Source organism: Oryctolagus cuniculus, chromosome 2 (assembly GCF_051225735.1).
Source record: "Oryctolagus cuniculus isolate XC-2025 breed Fujian yellow rabbit chromosome 2, ASM5122573v1, whole genome shotgun sequence".
Taxonomy (NCBI): Eukaryota; Metazoa; Chordata; class Mammalia; order Lagomorpha; family Leporidae; genus Oryctolagus; species Oryctolagus cuniculus.
The window spans coordinates 109070010-109086504 of record NC_142868.1 but is presented as its reverse complement, the minus strand read 5'-3'; the positions used below and the strand labels follow the sequence as shown (position 1 = coordinate 109086504).

The window sequence follows — 16495 nt, the reverse complement described above, 5'->3', positions numbered from 1 at the left end:
AACATTTGATAAAAAAAAAATCTTTATCTAGAATCATTGTAAACTCTGTTATTCACAGAGAAGCTGTCCTTCCTTATTATTGGCCTGGGAAACCAACCAGCAAAAGCTCCCAACAGCAACCTGGAGAATAATTACAACAGTGGGAGTGGGCATTTAGCCTGGTGGTTAGAATGCCCATGTCCCACGTCAGTGTACCATGGTTCTGTTCCCTGCTTTGGCTCCTGACTCTAGCTTCCTGCCAATACAGACAGAGAGGAAGTGTGGAAGGCTCAAGAAATTGGACTCCTCTCACCTATGTGGAAGACCTGGATTGCACTCCTGGCTCCTGTCTTTGGCCTGGCTCGGACCCAGCCATTTGGAACATTTGGGGAGTGAAGCAGCTGGTGGGTGCTCTCTGTCTATCTGATTCCTAAATAAGTACATGGATTAGAATAAAAGAAAGTAAAAAGGGAGCTACCTGAGATTATGTTATTCCAGTGTGGTCCTCAAGTGAGGAGAGATGTAAAGGCGCTCATCATTCAACAATCTCCATGGTTGAAAACAGTATACTTTCTTCACATGGGACCTTCACTTTTGCTTAACAACAAAAGTGCATGGCCTGAAAAACCAACTTAAGCATGGCTTCGTCCATTCTCTGTGCACTGCAAGAGAAAAACAAACAAGCAAACAAAAAACAACTTCATAGTCAAGGGTTCCTGAATGTGTTAACCTATTCCAAAACATTCACATTGCAATTAAACAGTACTCATGCTTTCAGCACACTGGCAGCTCCCCAGTAAAATGAGTGTTTGGTTTTACAGTGGTAGGTTTCAAAAGGCCAAAAACTCTGTGCAATCATAATTCACTTTTTGGTGCTCACACAGAAAAGTACACCTGAAAAAGAAGAAACTCAATTATTTTGGCAGCTCAAGTGTTGCTCAAATATGTAATTCCTCAAATCTGAGAACTGGGCTCAAAGCACTCCAGAGAAGAGTGTGGCTAGGGAGGAAGATTCCAGATAAGTAATCAGGTACATGGAGAGGTGAAGTTCCTGACCTCCACATTCCCAGTATGCTCTCGATCCGTGTCTACCACATGGCACATGTAAATACCTCCCCTATATGATGCCTCCTGGTGTGTGTGTATCTATTTGTGTGCTCCCTGATTGTAAGCATGTGTGTGTACATATGTGAAGTCTCCTGATGTTTCCAGGTTTCCCACTTAAGACAGTATGCCATGTTTTGGCAACACTGAATCATATTAGAATCTTTTAGAACTTTGGGTCCAGTTGAAGTCACAGGTAGCAATATTACAGCAAAACACTGAAGCAGAAACATTGGCCCAGCAGTAATCTCCTTCAAAATGCCCAGCAGAAGCAAGCATTTAGCTAGTGGTTAGATCACAACATCCCCTCTCAGAGCACCTGGTTTCAATGCCCAGCTCCAGTTCCTGACTCCAGCTTCCTGCTCATGCAGACTCTGGGACACACAAGTCATTGGATAATTGCCACCCATGAGCAACCTGGATGGCATTCCTGGCTCCTGGCTTCAGCCCTGGTAAAGCACCAGACATTGTGGACGTTTAAGGAGGAAACCAGCAGATAGAAGCCCTCTATCTCTCTCTCAAAAAAAAAAAAAAAAAAAACAAACAAACAAAAAAAAAAAAACAGAAAATGCTCATATGATGGAAATACAGAATTTCTTTTTCTAGATATGTATCATTCACAGTCATGAGTGAAATTTAATAAATTATTTTTAGTTCTCTGCAGATTTTGAGGCAGTGTTCTTCTCTATCAATTGATAGAGAAGGTACTTTGTTGAGAACTAATGGTTTGAGAGGAAATGCAATTGGCCCAAGAAACAAATATATTAAGGATGAAAAATTAATTCTTCCATTTTCCAATGCTATCTAACATTCATAAACCCTTGGTATCAGACTCAATTAACACCCTTAGGATTTTGATTCCATTTATTCTTGTTCTAATTTCTTGGGGGAGAGTACATTAAACAGACACAGAACATGCAGCAAAAATCGTTGGTAAGTCTTTAATGAGTTAAATATAGCTGGATTTGGGATCCATGGTCACATGTTCCCATTTATCATTAAGCTTAGTTTAAAAAAAAATAATTTATAATTTTTAGGATAGACAGCTGGAAAAATAGTTGATATCTAATATTTACATTTTATGCATATTAGCAATTAATGTTTTGGACCTAAAAATGCTGAAGTCATATACTTTTGCTGAATAACTGCTTTGATTTATTAAAAAACACTATAACCGTATATGATTTTTAATATCCTTTTTTATTTCTATGACTATTGGTTGGTTGGTTAGTTTAGAAAGTAAATGAGAGCCCAAGCATGATTTTCAGGTACATATCTATGCAACTAACCTTCTGCATAGTATTAATTATATTTTATATCTTGATATTTTTGGTGATTTTTTAACACATCAAAGAAGCAAAAATTTTGGCAAATCAATATCCTTATTAAAACTGAGTTAGAACAAAGTTACATACATCATCAAAAGAAATTCTCATTTAAGAGTCAGAGTAGACATGGAGTGGAGCCAAGCCCTCTCGTTCCCTAGAACGAGCAACAGGAGGTATGGAAATGCAAAAACCTGGGGCTCTTCACAGCTCTGTGTGCATGTGGTGTGTGTGTGTGTGTGTATGTGGAAAACCACTTAAAATGTGAAGCCATACAATGAAAATCATAATAAAAGCCATAAAAGAATTCAGGATTTTCACTGGGATTTTTAGATCTAACGGTTACCTAAACTGTATGTTCAAGTACCAATGGATAACTTTTTTAAAAGATTTCTTTTATTTGAAAGGGACAGTTAAAGAGATAGAGGGAGAGAGACAGAGAAAGAGAGAGCGTCTTCCATCTGCTAGATTTACTCCACAAATGGCCACAAGGCTGGGACCAGGCATGGTTGAACCCAGGAGCTGGAACTCCATCCAGATCTCTTACATGGGTGGCAGGGACCCAAGCTCTTAGGTCATTTTTTGCTGCTTTCCCAGGTGCATTAGCAAGAAGCTAAGTTAGAAGTGGAACAGCTGGGACTGAAACCAGCACTCATGCGATTCCAGCATTGCAGATGGCAGCTTAAACCCACTGTGCCACAAAGCCAGTCCCCAGTGAGCGATTTTAAAATACGTTTTCATGCATCTATTTGAATACCCAACTTCCCTCTCTGCTTTCTGGGAAGCATTCTGTCCTGTTAGAAACAACAAAAAGGAAAGATAATCTTCTAGTCCCTGGAGTCTTTGTTCTCAGTATTGATTCTCATCCCTTCATTAATGCCCAACTGAATATTTTCTCGCTTCTTTACCCTCTGGATAATCAAAACTGCTAGCTGGTAAACTTGCAAAATACCAGCTTATGAACGAACAGAGAGATGTGCGTATCTGTTGTCTTCATAAAAGGCCTAAATGTGATATGAGCTTGGTTCTACATGCTGTGAGAAGTAGTGCTTTCATCATCCACTGGTAGGTAAGTGGCACCTAATGCCAGTGAATGCATAGGAAGCAAACAGAGGTGATCATAGCCAAGCTACGTTTGAATGACTTTTTTTTTTTTTTTTTTTTTTTTTGCACAGGCAGAGTTAGACAGTGAGAGAGAGAGACAGAGAGAAAGGTCTTCCTTTTTCTGTTGGTTCACCCCCAAGTGGCCAATATGGCCGTCGCATCGTGGCCGGCGCACTGCACCAATCCAAAGCCAGGAGCCAGGTACTTCTCCTGGTCTCCCATGCGGGTGCAGGGCCCAAGCACCTAGGCCATCCTCCACTGCACTCCCGGGCCACAGCAGAGAGCTGGACTGGAAGAGGAGCAACCAGGACAGAATCCGGCGCCCCGACCAGGACTAGAACCCGGGGTGCCGGCGCCACAGGTGGAGGATTAGCCTAGTGAGCCTCGGCGCCGGCCTTGAATGACTTTTGTAGCAATGTTTCATTATGAGCAGCATTATCACCATCTATTAGTATTTACTAACAGAGATGCAAAATTTTGTAGCCTACCACAACATGCTTTCAAAACCAATTTCCTGACCTATGCAACCTGAAATTTTGCTCCTAATTGCATGCTTTTTTACCTCTTTAGTTAGCAGAATAACTCCCTTGCAGCTTTGGTGTTTATTCACACCTTATCATACCAAGTCCTAACTCATGGTCACTAACTCATGACTTCTTACAAGATCCATCATTCCCAAGACTAAATCTTCATGTGGCCCAACTCTGGGCACTGTCCTCACACTTAAGATTTCCCATGAATACATATGAAATATCAAATATCCCAACCCAGAGGAAGACAGAATTTAAATAATGTCCTTGTGCCATTTCAATTTCTGAATTTCATGTCTATTAAACATTTTAGTACATAAATTATTGCTAGATGGTGTCACCAAAAAATTAGGGCATTCATCGTAGCTAACATAATGCATATAATCACCTGGAGACCTAGACAGAAAATACAGGCTGAGATCTGCTTTTTGAGACATGTGAGAGTCACTCAAGAGTCATAGCATTACTCATTCTCTAGTAAGTTCACAATTCCAATAACTTCCCCCTACCAAAAAAAAAAAAAAAAATCCAACTTCCTCCTGCACTTCTCATCTAAAACTTCAGCTTTCTTGCTCTGTCTCTATGACTTCATCAGGTACCATCCTTCTAATGGTTTGCAGTTGTGTTGCTCCTTTTGCCCAAATGCTTTATAAGCATTATCCCATTAATCCTCACAAATGCCTCTTTTAACAAAATCCAACATTAGCAACGGATGATGAGGAATTATCATAAATAATCAACATTAAATACTTTCCTGTCAAAATAAGTAGAAAAGGACACTTTGCAGTGCAGGACTCCTGGTTTTTATTGTTTATTCATGTACTCACTAATTTGCAAAATTCTATAATCCATAATGGGTTCCCCTGTCATTAGTGCTAATTAGTGGAATTCTACTGTACTAATAAATCAACATTACCCAAACACAGTGCTTGGAGATTCAGGTTATAATACATTCCTGCATATGAATTTTTAAAAATTAGTTGGTTGTTCACCACTGCAGGCCTGATTTTCACTGATAGGATTTTGATGTACAGCCTGTTCTACAGCTGTTTTTAATGATTGCACATTCATTCTGAGTCAGACACGCCCAGTGCAAGGCAGGAAGGGACTAAGAGCAGATAGAAAGTGCTGGCTTCACATAGTTCAGTACACTGAGATAGAAGCTGAGTGGTAAAAAGAACTTGCTTAAAGTCACAAAATTGTGCAAGAGCCCAATCTCAAGTATTCACACATTGACTCAGATTTCCTTCCAACACATTCAGTTGGCCACCTGCTATGGTTTGAATATGACTTGGATGTCTTCCCCAAGGGTTCATGTCTGGAAGCTTGGTCCCCAGTGTGGTGATGTTAAGAAGCAGTGGGATGTTTGAGAGGTGGGAGCTACTTCGGGGTCATTAGGTTATTAGGGACACTGCCATAGAAAGGGATTAACATAGATGCTATAGGACCCCAGCCACTCTCTGGCTTTCTCTCTTGTCATATTGTCTATCTCTCTCTCTTGCACATGGTCCCACCAATGTGATGCCACCACCATGATGCTTCGTAGCCAGAGGACACCTCATGAGAACCAACACCGTGCTGTCTGCAATTCCATCATCCAAAACTGTGAGTTTAATAAACCTCTTTTCTTTATAAAATGCCCAAATTTAGATATTACAGAATTTTTTTAAAAAAACTGGCTAAGACAGCAACCCATGTCAAAAAATATGGTCACACAGCTACCTAAAAAGCATAATTTCCATATGCTTTAAAATGTCCATGATTCATCTATAGGTCTATTCATTTCCCAGTCTTCTAATTTATATATTTTAATAATCCCCAAGCAGCTATCCTTGCATTCATTGTCCCTTTTGTTGTTTTACTGTGAGCTACGTGCTACCTGTTCTTGAGCGCTGTGCATTTTTTTTTCCCTTGGCAGAACATTCTATCAAATTAGATGTTGTGGTTGCAACGTACTGTCCTAAGTCATGTATCTGACCTGGGATCCATTTACTGAAAAGTATACCTTTCTTTTAGCTTCACATCATCATTTAATTGCAGTAGACAAAAAAATGGTTTTCTTGGCCAGTTGGCATGATAGAAGGTTACATGGTCACTGACCCTCATCTCTACAGCTGTTTCCCAGCTCTTTGCAAAGCCCAGCTCTCTGGATACTCAGTAATGGCATACAGCCAATCAAGGCACATGCTTTTTAACTGTGTACTTATTTTACAACAAATAGTATTCAACAGTAGCCACAGAAGACTTGCATTTCCCTGCATCTTCACAAGGGGATGAGTGTCCTAGGAGAGGTCCTAGGTTACGACAGCTGCAAATCATCCAGGCCACTGAGACGATCTGGAGGCCTGTTGGTTCTCCTCTCTAGGGAACCTCTCTAAAAGTAGGAGATAGTTCTTTTCTCCCTTTGAAAAGAAAGGGGAAATTTCCTAGGTGATCTTCCAAGGTGCTTTCAAGTTCTGATGACTCTTTGATTCCCTCAGTAGTCACTTTGAATAGTAATTTCTACCAGATTGTTATGATCTTGCAGCTGAATGTACACTCATATGCATGGATGAATATTCAATGTATCTATGCACAGTACACTTTTAAAAATGAGTATAATTTTAATATCCCTATACTATACAAAGGGTCCTCAGAATTTTACTAATAAATACATTGGCATCCTTCACTACTTTCTAATCCAACATGGAAGAACTATCTGGTTTCTGTTAAGGCTGGATGAATTAAAAAAGACTACAAGATTGCAACTGGGCAAATATCCTGAAGTCTGGCTGCTTACTCAAATCTTGTGCAAATTTCTGTAGACTGCTCAATTGATCTGGAACAAGAGGTTAGCCTGCAAATATTATGGACCTTGACATATCTTTTCATCTGCTGTTTTTCCTATCAGCTTATAAGATAAATTTGAGATAGTTCAGTTAAATGAGAAGTGTTGGGATAAAACCCCCTAAGCCAAGTGGGAGGAAAGAGTGCTATGATACTGGTCACACAAGGGATCAGATTAAGCATATTGTAATGGGTATGGTAAGTACCATATTTTATCAGGGGATTTTTTTCATATGCTGCGAGACATCCACAGTGGATATTTACATCCAACCAGAAAATATAATATGTTTCACCAATGATTTCATATCGATGGAGAGGGACTGTTTTTGCAGAAGGAAATCTCTGATTTGTGAGGCTCTGATTAAGTTTTACAGTCTTCTAAAGTATGACTTCTACTGAAACTACTTATGTGTGGCCAGAGGAGTGAGGACGAGGGGACTGAATCTGAATTGTTGTGTCCATTTTTCATGGCTTTTTTTGTTTGTCTGCTTTGTTTGAAAGATTGGGGTAGGGAGAGAAAGACAGAGAGAGAGAGAGAGAGAGAGAGAGATCTTTCATCTATTTTCCATCTGCTGCCTCAGTTCTCAAATGCCCACAATAGCAAGGGCTGGGCCTAGATGAAGCCAGAAACTAGGAACTCCATTCAGGTCTCCCATGTGGGTGACAGGGACCTAAGTACTTGAGCTTGAATCTACTGCCTCCAAGAATGCATTAGTAGGAAAGCAGAGGTAGGACTTGAATTCTGGCACTCCAGTGTGGGATGTGAGCATTCCAAGCAACAGCCTAATTGCTTTACCACAACTCCAGTCCCTCACCATGGTTTTTATTTTTATTTATTTTCTTAAAAATTTATTTTATTTATTGGAAAGTCAGAGTTACAGAGAGAGAGAGGTCTTACAGAGACTTAGAGAGAGGGAGAGACAGAGAAAGAGGGAGGTTTGCTGTCCATTGATTCATTCCCCAAATGGCGCAATGGCTGATGCTGGGTCAGGAGCCTCTTCCGGGTCTCTCAAGTGGGCGTCAGGGGCCCAAGTACCTGGACTATCCTCTGCTCCTTTCCTAGGCACATTAGCAGGGAGCTGGATCAGAAGTGGACCAGCTGAGTCTCAGACTGGCACCCATATGGGAGGCCAGCATTGCAGGTAGCAGCTTAACCCACTATTCCACAATGCCAGCTTCACCATGGTTGTTAACCCATCTATTTTCTTCTTGGGGTGGATGTTATGTTGCAGCAGATTAAGCTACCTCTTGTGACACTGGCATACCGTATCAGCATGCCTTGTTTGAGTCCTGGCTGCTCCACACTGATCTGGCTTCCTGCTAATGTACCTGGAAAGCAAGTGGAAGCTGGCCAAAATACTTGGTTCCCTGGAGCCCACGAGTGAGACCAGGATGGAGTGCCTGGCTCCTGCTCTAGCCTGGCCTAGACCTGTGTGTTGTGGCCATATGAAAAGTAAGCCAGTGGATGAAAATTGTCTCTCTCTTTATCTATCTCTATCTCACGCATGCGTGCACATGTGTGCCTTCTAACTCTATTTTACTGTCATTTTGGCTTTCAAATAAATATTTCAGAAGTATTCTTAATGTTCAATATTTTAATAAGCTGGAAATGGATAGAAGACTATACGAAGGAGTCTTTTAATGTTCTTGTCATATATATATATTTTAAGATTTTATTTATTTGCAAGATAGAGTTACAGACAGTAAGAGGGTGAGACAGAGAGAAAGGTCTTCTATCTGCTGGTTCACTTCCCAGTTGGCCACAACTGCTGGAGCTGTGCTGATTCAAAGCCAGGAGCCAGTAACTTCTTCCGGGTTTCCCACTCAAGTACAGGGGCCCAAGCACTTGGGCCATCTTTCACTGCTTTCCCAGGCCAGAGCAGAAGCTGGAGGAGGAACAGCCAGGACTAGAACTGGAGCCTACTGGAAAGCCAGCACCACAGGTGGAAGATTAACCTACTGCACCACAGCACCAGCCCCTACTTGTATATTTTTGTAAAAATATTGTGGTACATTTATTTGACTAATAGACTTAGCCCTTATAAATAGAAATAATGGCCAAGGACTGATTTGTTAGTGCGAAATGAAACATTTATAACGTCCCAAACATTTGTCTATCATTGCTGTCCACTTTGCCCTCTTTAGTTTTGTGAAGTAATGGTCTTATCATCACATATCAATTCTAACTTGTGCTGTTATGAGCAATGTGATATAAGAAAATCCATTTTCTAAGAAATGAATACATAGGTAAAGCAAACTGTCATGGTAAATAATCAACATTGAATCTCCCCAGGTGACTTGTGTAAATTTCAAAAATTAGTATTGACTTCACCTGTTTCTTGAACAACAGCAGAAAACACAGACAGCTGGTTGCAGAGATTTGGAACACAATTACAATTAGCAATTACTGCATGGTTTCTAAACAGGAAGTTCATGGGCAAGACCTTAGAATGCTTTCAGTGTTCAACTACATATTTTTTTCATCCCGTAAGTCTTGAAAAACATCATTGATGGATTGCTTCATGAAAACCAAAACTGTGCATTGTACTGCGAAAATCATGACTCCTGTTCCAAATTTCCTGCAGAAGGGAATATAGAGAAAGTATTACAAATAGGAGACTGTGTACTAATATGCAAAGGATCCTGAATTTCTAAAAGGTGGATGTTCTGAATTCCTTATGAGAATTTGTCAACTATCACATGTAATGTATGATTCACAAGATGCGATTCAACTCTGATTGCTTCCCATGCAGAAATATTGCAAATAAATCCTTGACGAGCTAGTCCTGCCTTTGCACCGCTATAAATGCTGTTTGTCCTGTACTACATATGACAATGGGACACACTATGTATTAGCAAGTTGATCTAGGGTTGTATTCCCTAACCAGGGTCAATTCTACCTCCCAAGAGACATGTGACAATGCCTAATGATGATTTTTTTTTTTTAATGTAAAGACTGATAGGGATGCAAATGTCTAGTACATAAGAAACAGAGGTTTGGTTTAACATCCTATTAAGCACTGGACAGCCACCACCACAACAAAAAACATATGACTGCAAATGTCAAGAATGCTACATTTGAGATACCCTGAACCAAAGCGAATGGGCACAGTTGCTGGTGTCTGGTCATATATTTCTCAGGTGTCAATAGTCGGAAAGTCTATCACCTGGATGCCGAGAGATAGAATTCTGAATGCCTCACCAGTGGGGATTCTCCTGGGTAATTTTGATTGCTCCTTACAGAAGGGTGCAGCTGGATGGAAATTTGCCTGAAGCAGAAGTCCCTTTTGTCTCTCTCTATTTATCATCATCATCATTACTTTTTTACTTTGGTTAGCAGATGTTTCTTTAGTGCTCTGACATCCTTTTTAATTTGCACATTTATTAATTTGGCTGGCTGGGAACAGAGTTCTTACCTGCTGAATGGTGCCTGTACCTTGGGGCTGGTGGCAGGCATATCAAGGGTTGTCCTGGCCCACCATCCATCACGAGGGAGCAGTTTTAACCTATAGCATCTTTAAATGGGATCATTTGATGACCAGTGCAATTTTGGCTGTTGTGCTATCTCACACTGGAAGTGAAAGGAGCTGATTGCTCCAGAGTCCATTTGTTTGGATTCTAACATGTACCCTCACGACATCCCATTTATAGCTGTGACAAAGAAGTAAGCAATTAATCAGACATCCCTTCTAACAACACTGACCTGCCAGCATTCAAATGCTTTAATTAAAACTGTGGCACAGTGTATGCCAGGGGTAACAGTCTAGCAATGTCTACACCAGGCAGGAAGCGGCTCTCTCCTCATCCCTGAAGCAAACACATTTTATGGATATCACTGGCACAGGACCTTTAATGAGAAGGAAGGGGTCTCCCGGGACAGGTTGCGCATGCTCCTGCCCAGTCTACAAAGGTAGATTACATCCCTGTGCTGGTCTAGATGCTTCAGCATAAAGCATGCCCCCCAACACAGATTTTCCTTGGCCATCCCTACTCTTGTGTTTTTCTATTTGAAACTAGCCCAAATGTGGAAGAGCCGTCTTCCACCTCTGTGTTCTAAGTCTGAATTCACCTCTGCTGCTTCAAAAATAAAATGTCAGTGCAACTTTGAGATTTAAAAATGTTAAATATCAGTAAGCACAGAAAAACTGGATTACTTTTTTTTCCTTCCAGTGTTAACTCACCCTTGCGACAGGTTTAGCCTCTTGGTATTCATGCCTGCTCTCCAATTGTTCCGCCTTTTTGTGTGCATGGGAATACCAGGATTCTAAAATCAATAAGGATGCATTTTATTCATAGAATTAGATGGTTTGGGGGAGTTCAGAAAGATTGTCACCACTCATTTTTATTACACTTCCACTTTTTTTTCCAGGTTGATGTATAATTTCATCGAAGCATGTCAGCATTCTTTGAAATATACTCCAAAACCATTACTCTCTCCTGAGTTACAGTACTGCCATCTTTCATACTTGCCTCCATTGCCTTACATTGTTAATATGGGCATGGGGATCACATCTCAATATAAGTCAACTAACTTAAAAGGTCCCTAAGCTGCCCCTTGGACATGGCATTCACCTTGAGATTTAAGCAGAATTTCTCCTTTTGACTCTAGCGACAACTCCATAGCACCTCCTTTATGCGAAGTTTGCTTCCAAAATATTCCAGCCACCTCCCAGTGTTTTTATTTGTGTCTCCATCCTCCAGGATTTCCAGTTAATTTGCAACACCACTCCTGCCTTTTTCCAGGAATTCCTTAATGTCTTCCTTCAGGTTTCTCCCCTAAGCCACCCTTGTAGATCCACTGAAAAGTGCTTTTGTAGCTTATCTTTCTTTCCACATGTGGCTCCCCAATAGACCTGGATGGACAGCTGCCTGCCACCTCACAAGTTTTCAGAAGGAAAAGCTGCGTGAACCTCCTGCCCCAGGAGCGGAGCCTGGTCTCAGCCCTGCTGTGGCGCCCGGAAGGGAAGCCTCCTGTCTCCCTCTGTTTATCCACCCTTCCCCAGGGCGCTGTATGTGCTGAGCTTCTCCACTCAACAGCTCATCACGCCCTCTCGTTTTCATATCCTGAGCTCTTTCAAGTTTGTGTTTTGTTATTTTTTTTTTGTCCTTTGAAGGACATTGATACTTCCCACAATGGTTTTCAAGTTGGAAATATGAAACTTACAACTTTCTTTCACTTCCCTGCTGCCTTCCCTATCTCCCTTCTGGATTTATTAAAATTTCTCTCTCTCTCTCTCTCTCTCTCTCTCTCTCTCATACACACACACACACACACACACACACACAATTCCTGCCACAGCTTAGGTTCAAAGACAATGACAATTGTCTTTTCATCTTTTTGTTCTAATTAACATGTAAAACAAAGGACAGTCTCAACAGAAGAGATGTGTGTACAGTTGACAGTGGCCAAATATAATTATTTTCAGAAATGAATGACAAGTGATATAAAGACTGCTTGGCACCAAGAAACAATTTCCTTACCCACACTTTCCTCTTCCATCATTGTCGCTCCCCCTCTTCGTGGAGGAACGACACAGGACCCTGCGCTGTTCTTTCGTCTGCTCGGCCCTCCCCGGGTTTGCTGCTGGTTCTTCCCGGGTTGGCTATTATCCCTTCCACCTCCGTGGAAGGGCGGTTCCCCCTGGCCGCATTCCCCACTTCCGCAGGGGAGCGGCACACCGCCAGCCGGCTTTTCTCGGGGGCTGCACAGGTGTTCCTTCAGCTAGATGTTCCCCATAGATGTTCCTGGTGCATGCCGTCTCTCTCCTCCTTTATAGTCCTCCTCCGCCAATCCCAACTCGGCTGCCCACACGCTGAGTACGCTGCTCTCCTCCAATCAGGAGCAAGTCCTACAGTTTATCAGTTGAACTGGAGGCAGCTGTGCGGAAGCTGTTTACTTCTCTCCCAACGCCACATTGTGGGAGAGCAGATGCATAGAATAAGTCTTAATTCGAGTAACTTAGTCTAGTCCGGATTGCTCCCCACAATCATCTTCTTCATGTCCTCCTAACTCTCTTTAGTCTAATCGCCTCCTCAAATGTTATCTAGAAAAAAAGGCAAACTAGGCAGGGTTCCCGGGAGAAACAGAACCAATAGGCTGTGTATACACAAGTCTAGACAGGTTTGTTTTAAACAGTCAGCTCATGGATTGTGCAGACTTGTTGAATCTGAATTTTACAGGATGGGCTGGCAAGCTGCAGATCCAAGGAAGGTCTGGTTCCTAGTCCCAAGGCTTCAGCTGGCGTGATTCCTTCTTCCTTGTGGAGGTCAGTCTTTGTTCTACTCAGGGTTTCATCTGATTGAGTGACACCCATCCACAAAATGGAGAGCACTTTTTTCCACTCAAGTCCACCAAATTAGATGCTCATAGTATTTAAAAAACAAACTAATAAAAAGAACTCAAAGAGACATTCAGAATAACATTTCACCAAATACCTGGGCACCATGATCCAGTTATACTGACTTACAAAATTAACTGCATGGTAAGGATTTTCAAACTGTGTTCTGTGGAACACTAGTTCTTTTGATTAAACACCCAGTTGAATTGATGTCTCTGCCAGGAATTCGCTTTCAATATTGAAGGGACAAGAACGGATATTCCCAGAGTTCCCCCTTATCAGAACTTTCACTCTCTGAAGCTTCAGTTATGTATGGTCAACCATCATCTGAAGATAATAAATGGAAAATTCCAGAAAGAAATGATTCACAAGTTCTGAATTGTGTGCAGCATGATGAAATTTCTCACCGTTCTACCTCTTCCCTCTCAGAACGTGAATCATCCCTTTTCTCAACAGAGCCATGCTACAGATGCTACCTGTACCTGTACATCAGTCACTAAGATGCAGCCTTGGGTGCAGATCAACTATCTCAGTATCACAGTGCTTGTGTTAAGTAACACTTGCTTCACAATGTCTGCAAATTCCTAAAGTAGTGATGCAAAGGAGATACTAGGATGCAAAACATAGAATGAATGACTCTGGTTCTGTGTGGCAACACTACAGAACCTACAGAAAAAGATTCTTGTACCTATCAATTCAGTACTATCCATGGTTTCAAGCATCCACTGGAGATGGTGCAATGTAGAAAAGATATGAACTACCCTGTTTACTGAACACTTCCTAGGCTATTGCACTCGACTCTTACAACAAGCTTACAAAAGTAGATATTATTATCAGGGTTGTTTATATAACAAACCACTTGTAGAAAATAATCTTAATTTAGAAGTATTACTGTAGTTCACCTTCACACTTTATGGAGCAAAATGATTCAAGCGCTTCATCAAAGTCTTTGCTGTCATTAGACAAACCATCCTTGTGTCATCTGAATCACTCTGGCTGGGCACATTATCTCCATTTACCTGACTGCTTCAAACTATTCCAAGCCACAGAATAATAACATAATCATTCATTGTATCCATCCAGTAGAGGCTCCTGGAAGTTAGAGCTTACCAATCCTTGTTTGCAAGCTCTTACACCTATAAACATCAGTCTTGGCTCTCATTCACTTACCACCAGAAGAACCCCAAACTAGAACTGATTTTGAAGCTGTGAAATTTTCTTTGTTGATGAATAAAAGCCACTGAGAGAACAGTCAGTAGAAAATGAAACAAAACAAAATAGCAGAGTTGAGTAGGTATAAGAGAAAAGCCATGTGATGCACCAAGCTTAAAATCCCTGGTGTTTTCTGTCTGGACCTTGACATAAAAGTGTCCCCATCCCTGTCTCATGCAAGGTCAGCACCCAGGGGTAGCCTTCTTCCTGGACAACATATGCCAGGACTTCTTCCACAGCTTCTTGAAAAGAGGCCCCATATATGCTTTCTTAAAAGCACCTTATTGACTATTGTAATACTCACTTCTCTCTTTCATGACCAGGATGATTACTGAGAAATTTAGCTGTAAATTGTTTTAGCACCTTCAGGAAAGGGAGCAGAGGGTGGGTGGAGAATACCATTACAAGGATAAAAGCAGGTTCAACCCACAAGAGATAGATTTTTTTTAAAGATTTATGTATGTATTTGAAAAGCAGAGAGGGAGGAGGTGGGAGACGGAGAGAGAGGGAGACATATTTCCCATCCACTGGATTATTCCCCAAATGATCACAACGGCCAAGAGCAGGATGCAGCCAGGAGTCAGGAAATCCATTTGAGTCTCCCACTCCCAAGGCAGAAGGGCCCACGTATTCAGGCATGATCTGCTCATTTTCAAGGAACATTAGCAGGGAGCTGGATGAGAAGCAGAGCATTTGGGATTTGTATCAGCACTGATAGGGATGCCAGCATAGCAACCAGTGACTTAGCCTGCTGTGCCACAGCGCCAGCCCCAGAAGGTTTTTTTCAAAGTTAAAATCAAAGCCAGGAGCCAGGATATTTTGGATCTCCCACGTTGGCGCAGGAGCCCAAGCACTCAGGCAGTGTTCTGCTGCATCCCAAGGCATGTTAGCAGGGAGCTGCATCAGAAGCAGAGCAGCTGGCGCTCTGACTGGTACCCACTTGAGATGCTAGCACAGCAGGCTGTACCTGCTACACCATGGTAGAAGACCCTGGCCTCTGGTTCTTAATGACACAGAAGACAAAGGATTCTTGGCCATTTCTAAGACACTGCTCTTTCTCAGGGTAATGTTTAGTGAAAGACAGATCTGTGTTTCTCTGTCAACATCAGGTCTTGGTTCTTTTCTTACTACATTGACTTTCCAAGTGCTGGGAAGGTGTCTGTATTCTAGCATCATTCCTAGCAGAGTATCAGACAGTGTGCTACACCTTGTTAACAGGTGTGACTATTGTGTTATCATGATCCTCATCTTTCAGATTGCAGGAAGGCTGTATAAGTGACAAAGAGAGGAATTTACATACAGAGTTAGAAAGAGAGAGAAATCTTCCATCCACTAGTTCACTCTCAAAATAGCTACAAGAGCCAGAGCCAGGCCAGAACAAAGCCAGGAGCCTATAACTCGATCCTGGTCTCCTGCATGGGTAACAGGGGCCCCAGGCATTTGATCCATCATCTCTTGCCTTCCTAGGTGCATTAGCAAGATTGGAATTAGAGTGGCTGGAATTCAGATGGGCACTCCAACATGGCATGCCAGTGTCACAAAGAACATCTTAAACCCACTGAGCCACAATGCCAGCTCCCAGGGTAGGAAGTTCTTGCTAAACTGACTTGTCAGAGTTTGTGCTAAGATTGGATTTTACAGAGATGGGTGTAGGAGAAGGTTTGGAGCCTAAATAAACTTTGGTCAAATGAATATACCAAAGATTATATCCCTTTCAGAGATTGGAACTGCTAAGAAGTTTAGTAATTAGTTATCATTAGTCCATGTTTAGGCCTAGAAGACTGCGGGGAACTCCTTAGTTCAAACTGGGTTAGTTGGCTACCTGGTTAGTAGACAAATGCACTTTGCCTATGAGCCTCAGAAAACAGTCTCTGAACAAATGAATGGAATAAGAAGAGAACCTCTTGAATTCACTTTGTTTATCAGAGCATGGTGGTGATCTTGGAGCCAACTACAAGTTCCAAAAATACTTGTTGAATAAATGAGAATGTGAACAGATAAATAAGTAAACCTTGCCCAGCAGAAGGCACACTGACTCCTACCACCCAAGAGAATGGGCAAGACCAAGCTAGCCCCA

The 16495-nt window shown here is 41.7% G+C and overlaps 1 long non-coding RNA gene across 2 annotated transcripts; it reads right to left on the bottom strand.

Annotated features, from left to right (window-relative positions):
* Nucleotides 1-463: 463 nt before the first annotated feature.
* On the bottom strand, nucleotides 464-12807 carry LOC127487911 (uncharacterized). 2 transcript variants are annotated; one of them, XR_016229657.1, is made up of 3 exons: nucleotides 12350-12807; nucleotides 11050-11132; nucleotides 464-641 (listed from the first exon to the last, which is right to left on the bottom strand). It is a non-coding gene; the product is annotated as an uncharacterized LOC127487911 (long non-coding RNA). The 2 variants fall into 2 exon arrangements; XR_007915183.3 differs by lacking the exon at nucleotides 464-641 and adding an exon at nucleotides 7673-9447.
* Between the last annotated feature and the right edge of the window lie 3688 nt (nucleotides 12808-16495).